Source organism: Electrophorus electricus, chromosome 6, assembly GCF_041902795.1.
Source record: "Electrophorus electricus isolate QZ-2024a chromosome 6, ASM4190279v1, whole genome shotgun sequence".
NCBI lineage: Eukaryota > Metazoa > Chordata > Actinopteri > Gymnotiformes > Gymnotidae > Electrophorus > Electrophorus electricus.
In genome coordinates, this window is record NC_137502.1 from 37,047,393 (window position 1) to 37,056,377 (window position 8,985).

Sequence of the window (8,985 nt, forward strand, 5' to 3'; positions counted from 1 at the left end):
AGGATCCGATTGCGCGAGCGGTGTCATTTAGTGAACCGACACAAAAATGAAAACCTGGTTGATTTAAAGGGGAAGGCACACTTTATCGACATACGGTGGAGCTGGTCTGAGAACAGTTGGTCTCTCTAGCAATGTAACTCGGGCTCTGCAGTATTAGATGTTTTTAACTTGTGAGCATCGAACTGAAATCGCTATTAGTATATGAATGATAATAGAGGTGAGGCTTCACTGATACGCTGTGTTGGGTGTATTAACGAATTAACGTGGACATAATATTAATCTACACTTTAGAATGTGGTTTCCTCTGTTTGGTACATTTGTACATCATTTAGACCTTTTCAGCAAGACCTAATATACAGGGCTCCATGTGCATGACACCTGTTAAATCTATAAATAGTGTATGGCCATGGACAAACAAATAAAATATATAAAAATCTTTAATGTCAGTTGATAGTGGAATAATTTATCCATGATTAATTTAGACTGCTGTTTACATCTGGCCACACATCTTGACTTATGTTCTGTATTAGACCTGCAACTGGCCCGTGGCAAAAGGGGACGAATGGATTTTGTGATCTACCAATTCAGCTACTATACCTTAACACTGCAGGGCGCCAGTAAGCGGTTCTTTATCCTATTGCCTTCACTGATGTCTGCATAGTCGCTGTCCTTCGTTACCACAAGGCAATCATCTGCAAGTGTGTACATTTTACATTTACAGCATTTAGCTTTTATCCAAAAGCAACTTACAATTATGAGTGAGTACAACTTGAGCGTTACAGGTCTTGTTCAAGGGCCCAACAGTGGCAGGGTTAGAACCAGGAACCTTCCGATTAGAAGTCAAGTACTTTAACCAGTGAGTTACCACTGCCCTACATTAAGTTCAATGTTCTGCCTTTGCATTAAACCAATATTTACCCCAGTGTTTAAATAAAATGCTCCATGAGTGGAAATTCAACCACAGAACCAGCTCAACAAGTCCAGGAAAAAGTTAACAGATTCACCTTTTACAAATATAAAATAAACAGCAAGCCTTCTCCACAAGTCACTACACCACCACGCATGCATGCATGCATGCATGCGTGCGCACACACACACACACACACACACACACACACACACACTCTGTCAGCTTGTGAGGCTTCACTGTTGCATATACAATAACTGTTCCACACGCAGCTCACCATGCCACCAGCCTCCGAGCGGTCATCCATGTGTTAAATTTACCTTTAAACTCTGGATGGTGTCAGGAAAAAATGTACCTGTGTGCAAAGCTGATACAGCCAAAAACCATTTCATTATAACATCCTCACCATGAGTTTTCATAGATGTGGTAGCAAGGCACAGGTGTAAAAATGGAATCCAAATCTTTAGTTACCTATATGCAGAGGGTGGACTAATGTCCTTTCAGCAGTTATGGTAAACATTCCTTCTCTCTGCTACTCATTTCTTTAAATACTTGTACAGCGTTACATTAGAACACATCAAACAAGGGGCAGATTTGGCATTTCTGGGGCTCCAAGCAAAAAGTTATATCTGGGGGCTCTAAACAAAGACTTTTTATTTTGCTGTTAAAAAAAAAAAAAAAAAAAAAAGATTTACCCACCTTGTACAATATTTACATACACCATATTGCCACTATATTTGCTTGTCTGCCTTCGCATCCCTATGTGTGACATCCCAATCTTAATCTATAGGGTTTAATATGATGTTGGCCCACCCTTTGCAGCTATAACAGCTTCAACTATTCTGGGAAGGCTTTCCACAAGATTTAGGAGTGTGTTTTTGGGAATTTTTGACCATTCTTCCAGAAGTACACTTGTGAGATGTTGGACGAGAAGGCCTGGCTCACAGTCTCCACTCTAATTCATCTCAAATGTGTTCTATCAGGTTGAGGTCAGGACTCTGTGCAAGCCAGTCAAGTTCTTCCACACCAAACTCGCTCATCAATGTCATGTTGGAACAAGAAGGTGTCATCCCCAAACTGTTCCCACAAAGCTGGGAGCATGAACTTGTTCAAAATCTCTTGGTATGCTGGAGCATTAATTGTTCCTTTCATTGGAACTAAGGGACTGAGCCCAACTCCCAAGAAACAACCCCAAACCACAATCCTCTGTCCACCAAACTTTACACAATGCAGTCAGACAAGTACCGTTCTTCCAGTAACTGCCAAACTCAGACTCATCCATCAGGTTTGCCAGACGGAGAAGCATGATTCGTCACCCCAGAGAATATGTCTCCACTGCTCTAGTGTCCAGTGGCAGCATGCTTTACACCACTGCATCCGATGCTTTTCATTGTACTTGGTGATGTAAGGCTTGTTTGCAGCTGCTCGGCCATGGAAACCCATTCCATGAAGCTCACTACACACTGTTCCTAAGATAATCTGAAGACCACATGAAGTTTGGAGGTCTATAGCAATTGATTCTGCAAAAAGTTGGCAACCTCAGCATCCACTGATGCTGCTCTTTCATTTTACGTGGCCTACCACTTCGTGGGTGAGTTGCTGTCATTCTAATCACTTCCACTGTTATACTATCTCTGACAGTTGACTGTGGAATATTTAGTAAAGAGGAAGTTTCACAACTGGACTTGTTGCACAGGTGGGATCCTATCATAATACCACGCTGGAATTGACTGAGCACTTGAGAGCGACCCATTCTTTCACAAATGTTTGTAGAAACCGTCTGCATGTCTAGGTGCTTGGTTTTATACACCTTTATACGGCCATAAGTGATTGGAACACCTGAATTCAATTATTTGGATGGGTGAGTGAATACCTTTGGCAATATAGTGTATCTTCTTACTGCAGTCAGTACTGAACCATCCTGGTTTTTCCTTAATTTTCTTTCTTTTTTGGGCGCCGCTGTGATACGAGTGTTTTATGGTTGCGTTCAAGAGTCCTGATTAGCTAGCTAGCGTGTTTCGGTATTTGATTGGGGTCGAACAATGAAAGAATGAATTCGTTGAGTCGTTTTTTTTTTTTTTTCGGCCAACCGTTTGTGGCCAACAGGAGGCCCTGATCGCTGGAGACCCACGCATTTGCCTAATTTGTGTAGTGCTCAAAAGTCCCACTGTGTGTGTGTGTGTGTGTGTGTGTGTGTGTGTGTGTGTGTGTGTGTGTGTGTATATATATATATATATATATATATATATATATATATATATATATTATATATCGGGTTGCTGCCCCCCCTGCCGGAAGCTTCCGTTATGCGGCGAAGGCTTTGCACACGTCGTTTGTTTATGTTTTGTCTCCCTTCTATGTTTTGATGTCTCGCCACGCCTTTATGTTTGGTTTCATTTTCCTTCGTTTCATTCATCGCGTTAGTCTGTTTGCTTTCTCCTTTTCTCCTGCTCGTGCTTCGGCCGTGACACAAACATGATCTGTGGAAATTCACAAACTTAATCTTATAACCATGACCATAAATTAACCGAGTTTATTATCATTCTTCTTATCATACCTCACCCCTGAACGGTTGTACAAGATGAATACCAGCTGTTTAATATAGTGTCCGAGATGTAAGATGCGAGCTTGGTTACGTCTGCTCTGGTCTTGCCCTGTTCTTTAGAGATATGGGGAAATGGTTTTAGACCATCAGAGAGGTCTCCCATGTAGATACACCCACATTGTTAGGCGATGACTTTATATTACAAAAGTAAATAGGGTTAACCCTAACATTTATCTAGATGGTTCTCCTTGTTGCTAAAACGTCTTATTAGTTTCCGGAAATCATCCGATACCCTTAATCTTTCTGTACGGATAAAAGACATTTCATCAAATCCTACCTTTGGAAAATACTATTTAGTGTTAGTGCTTCTGAATGTACTGAGTTTATCAGGGAACTGGTTCATCTATACACCAAACCTACCCTATTTTCTCCCTCATTGTATAAGCATTACAGCCAAACTAAATGAGGAAAACAGTTCAAAATGTTACAGCGGTACATTAGAAACACCCCTGAAAACATATGAAATGTTACAGAAGTACGTTAGCAACACGTTCGAAATGTGTTAATCCAAGATTTGCAGACATCAGTACTGGTTAGCGCCGTAGCTCCACCAGCAGTTCCTCTTACACCCTGTAGAGGGAGCCAAAGCTTCTTCTTTCTCTCTGTCCTCGACTACACTCACTCTCTGTCTTGCAGAATCTCAGAGGATTACCGTGCTGAACACAATTATGATGCTACAGAGAAGCCAGTGTGAACGCACATACTCACCTGCAAAATAGCAATACACACCTATGCATACATACGCACCTGCAAAATATACTTCCAAGCAATTCACATTTACACACTTGCACCCACCACTAGCCAATCATACAGTGACAATGTGAGATCAACCAATCAGACAGTAACGACATGAGCTCAGCCAATGAGACAATGATAGTGTGAAATCAGCCAATCAGACAGTGACATCTTAAAAGCAGCCAATCAGACAATGACAGCAAGAGATCAGCTATGCCAAAACCAAAACAGAATCACAGGCTGTAAGAAGATGGACATAATTACAGCTAAAAATGCACATAATTATTATTATTACAGATGCTCAAAAGGCACCTGTGAAAATGATCCGACAGCAAACGTCTTTAAATCACCACCATCTACACAAAAAAAAGCAGGAGTGAATGTGGCTGTACAAAATTAAACATTTTATTTTGCTAGCTATGATATCATGGCAAAATCTGCTGAGGGTGGAGACAGAGCAACACTTCCTAACAGAGTGCCCTAAATGTGGTTCATAGAACTGTATTCTTTAAGGATGGGAAACTGAGAAACTAACTGAGACTCAGCTCTTGCTCCCTTACCTTCTATCTGTCACTTATGTTTAATGATTTAATTAATTAAAATAATTAATTTTGTTTAACAACCTCATGCTTCCATCCATTAATTTACCTTAGAATAAAATAATGCCCAGGCCAATAGCATGGAACAGAGCTGAACTGTTGCCGACACAGTAGTAATACTCTACTGTAATACTGCAATACTCTACTCTAATAATATAATACTGTAACATTTTACTGTAATACTGTAGTGCTTTTTACTGTAATACTGAAATACTCTACTGTAATACTGTAGTACATTACTGTAACACTGTAATACTCTACTTTAATAGCCTACTGTAGTTCTGTAGTACTTTACTGTAATACAGTAATATTCTACTGTAATATCATAATACTCTACTGTGAATTGTAGTAGGCCAGTGGTAGCTTGGTACTTGACCTGTAATTGGAAGATTGTGGGTTCAAGCCCCACCACTGCCAAGTTGCCACTGTTGGGCCCCTGAGCAAAGCCCTTAACCCTCAATTGCTCAAGTTGTACTCAGCCATAATTGTAAGTTGCTTTGTATAAAAAGTGTCAGATAAATGTACTTTGCTGTAAAATTCTACTGTAATACTCTACTTTAAAAGATTACAAGCAAGGATGCAGAATTAAGCAATATGTTAACCAGCACTTTTAACACAGCCTCCGTATAACCACACTCTGCATATAACGTACTCCAAAAGACTTTTTCCCAAGGCTATTTCGATTTACATATTGTTTATGCTGATTTGCTGTTGTTATGGTCTTTGGTTGTTTTGCATTGATCATACAGGAGAGTTTTGCTCTTGTATTCTGTTTTCACATCTGTTACCTCTTGGACTTACCCTGGCTTTGAAAATATGGACCCAGCTCAGGAATGGGTGGATACAACCTGCTGGGGTGGGTGGGTGAGTTAGAGCAGGGAAGATGGTGCTACGTGAATTCCACATGGGCAAGGTTGAAAATCAGTGGACTGGGCCATACCCCTTAATACCCTGTCCACAGCCCTTATGGCCAGTTATCCATGTGCGTTACCTGTGTACTAAATCTCATCTGTAGGCTGCAAAACAGAGCTGTAAGAGTTTTATAGTGAATGTATTTTCGTGGGAGAATGAAACATCTCATCTGTATTTGTGCTAGGCCTTTACTCTAGCTGCATTTGTGTGTGTGTGGGGGGGGGGGGGGGGGTACTGGGTCACATGCTGTCTGACACTGGGAGATTAACCTTCCTCACACAGTCTTCACTCCTCCTCTTCGGTCTAACTCACACATTCTTATCTCACACTCTCTGTCTGTCTGTCTCACACACACACACACACACACACACACACACATGCACACTCTATATCACAATCTCTGTCTCTCTCTCGCACACACTCTCTTTTCCACATCTTCTTTCTCTCCCCTTTTTACTCTTTCTCTCCCTCTATTTCTAATTAAAAAACTAAAGCAAATCCATTGGTTGTACTTTTACCTCCCTCCCCTGACACACACACACACACACACACACACACACACACACACACACACACAGTGTTCCTGTCTCTCCACAGTAGCACCTAGCCCAGATAAGGGTGAGGAGCAGGCTGTGATCTTCAGAGGTCATTTCTGTTCCAAATGTTTCATCATTTCGTCATAGAAACAATCCGGTCAGCACTTGAAATAGCCCAGTAGACCAGTGATGCTTTCAGCATAACTCATACTAATGCCCTCTCTGCCTGTCTCTCTCTCTTTCTTTGTCTTTCCTTATTCTACCTACCCCCTTTTTATCTCGCACATATTCTCCTTTCCTACCTATCTCTGTATCTCACCCTCTCTCTCCACCCGCCTCTCTCCACCCGCTTCTCTCTCCACCCGCTTCTCTCTTCACCCCCCTCTCTCCACCCCCCTCTCTCTCCACCCCCTCTCTCTCCACCCACCTCTCTCTCCACCCCCTCTCTCTCCACCCACCTCTCTCTCCGCCCCCTCTCTCCGCCCCCTCTCTCTCCACCCACTTCTCTCTCCACCCCCTCTCTCCACAAACCTCTCTCTCTACCCCCCTCTCTCTCCACCCCCTCTCTCTCCACCCACCTCTCTCCACCCACTTCTCTCTCCACCCCCTCTCTCTCCACAAACCTCTCTCCACCCCCCTCTCTCTCCACCCCCTCTCTCTCCACCCACCTCTCTCTCCACCCCCTCTCTCTCCACCCACTTCTCTCTCCACCCCCTCTCTCTCCACAAACCTCTCTCTCTACCCCCCTCTCTCTCCACCCCCTCTCTCTCCACCCACCTCTCTCTCCACCCCCTCTCTCTCCACCCACTTCTCTCTCCACCCCCTCTCTCTCCACAAACCTCTCTCCACCCCCCTCTCTCTCCACCCCCCCTCTCTCCACCCACCTCTCTCTCCACCCACTTCTCTCTCCGCCCCCTCTCTCCACCTCCCCCTTCCTTGTCTTTCTCTCCACCCACCCACCCACAGTCCTGCAGTAGCTAAGTCTGATATATCAGGAGTCTGACTTCAATCTACCCACAGACTACTGAGTATAAGAGACTCCACCATGTAATTTACCCTGCAGAACAACACACTCACTCTCTCACACACACACTATACAGACACACACAAATGCACTCACACACCACACACACACTCACTCACACATATAACACACAACACACATTTCTATAGTAACTCTTTAGCTGCTTCTCTGAAATCCCTCAGACAATAGCGTGAAGAGTAGACAGTAATTACCTGTTGATCATCAGTCCATAAATTATAGTTCTAATATGAAGGGTTTGGCTTGATTATTAGCATGTTCATCCACTTGACAATGGAGCCTGGAATCTTCAAGCACAACTACAGGGTCTGACGTAACATAAACGAATGTTGTGGTGAAAGAAGATATCCCAGACACACGAAATTGCACTCTTTGCTATTTATGCTTTACAGAGGACAATGTTACATAAAAGTCCTGGCTATAGTTAGTGTCCCTCGGGAAGGAATGAAGATACAAAGAGTGTGTGAGAGGGTGAGACAGAGGACAGACCTTCGGTTGGAGAATAACACACACAGTCAGACATGAGACAATAATCACATACATTAGGTTCCAAAAACCTGAATTCAATAGCCAGAACTGACAAGTTTTGCACTATGATAGTTGTTCAGAACAAAGTCTCACAAACAAAGTCTTGTTTATTCCTTTACATTATAAACAAGAACAGATTAGTTAGCAAATGTCCTTCAAAATTAAACAACAGTGACACTAATGCATTAGGAAAATGCATGTGCTACCATTTAAAGGAAAGAAGTTTTAAAAAATACAAAAATGATGATTAAAATCACATATATTTCAGTTTTCAAGGATTTCTGAAACATCAAAAAACCTAATCTGCTTTAAATACTGTAGTATTGAAAAAAATCTATTAATCAAGTACAATTTTGTGTTAGTCCTTGATAAATGCTACAAAATGTTTTTGGCGATTGATTTTAGGGAAGAGAGAAAGAGGTAGAGTATGAGTGTGTCTTAGATTGTCACCTGATTTTGGTTAAAACATTTTTAAAAAGCAAACAAATAATAAAAAGTCTATATAAAACTACATGAAGTACGTAAAACTACATCTACCAGCCACCACGCAAAAGACTAGTTTCCGGGACATAATCTCAAACCTTAAACTTAAATTCAAAGTTTTCTTCAGTGAATTAAATGTAAATATATGTGCTATATGTAAAAGTGCTATATTTGTTCTATATGTAAAAGTGCTATATTTGTTCTATATGTAAAAGTGCTATATTTGTTCTATATGTAAAAGTGCTATATTTGTTCTATATGTAAAAGTGCTATATTTGTGCTATATGTAAAAGTGCTATATTTGTGCTATATGTAAAAGTGCTATATTTGTGCTATATGTAAAAGTGCTATATTTGTGCTATATGTAAAAGTGCTATATTTGTGCTATATGTAAAAGTGCTATATTTGTTCTATATGTAAAAGTGCTATATTTGTTCTATATGTAAAAGTGCTATATTTGTGCTATATGTAAAAGTGCTATATTTGTGCTATATGTAAAAGTGCTATATTTGTGCTATATGTAAAAGTGCTATATTTGTTCTATATGTAAAAGCACAAAGTGTTAAGCCCAGGCTCTTTCCCAGTCACTCCCTTCCTTTCCCTTGTTTCACTCTCACGCCTGGGAGACTGACACAACA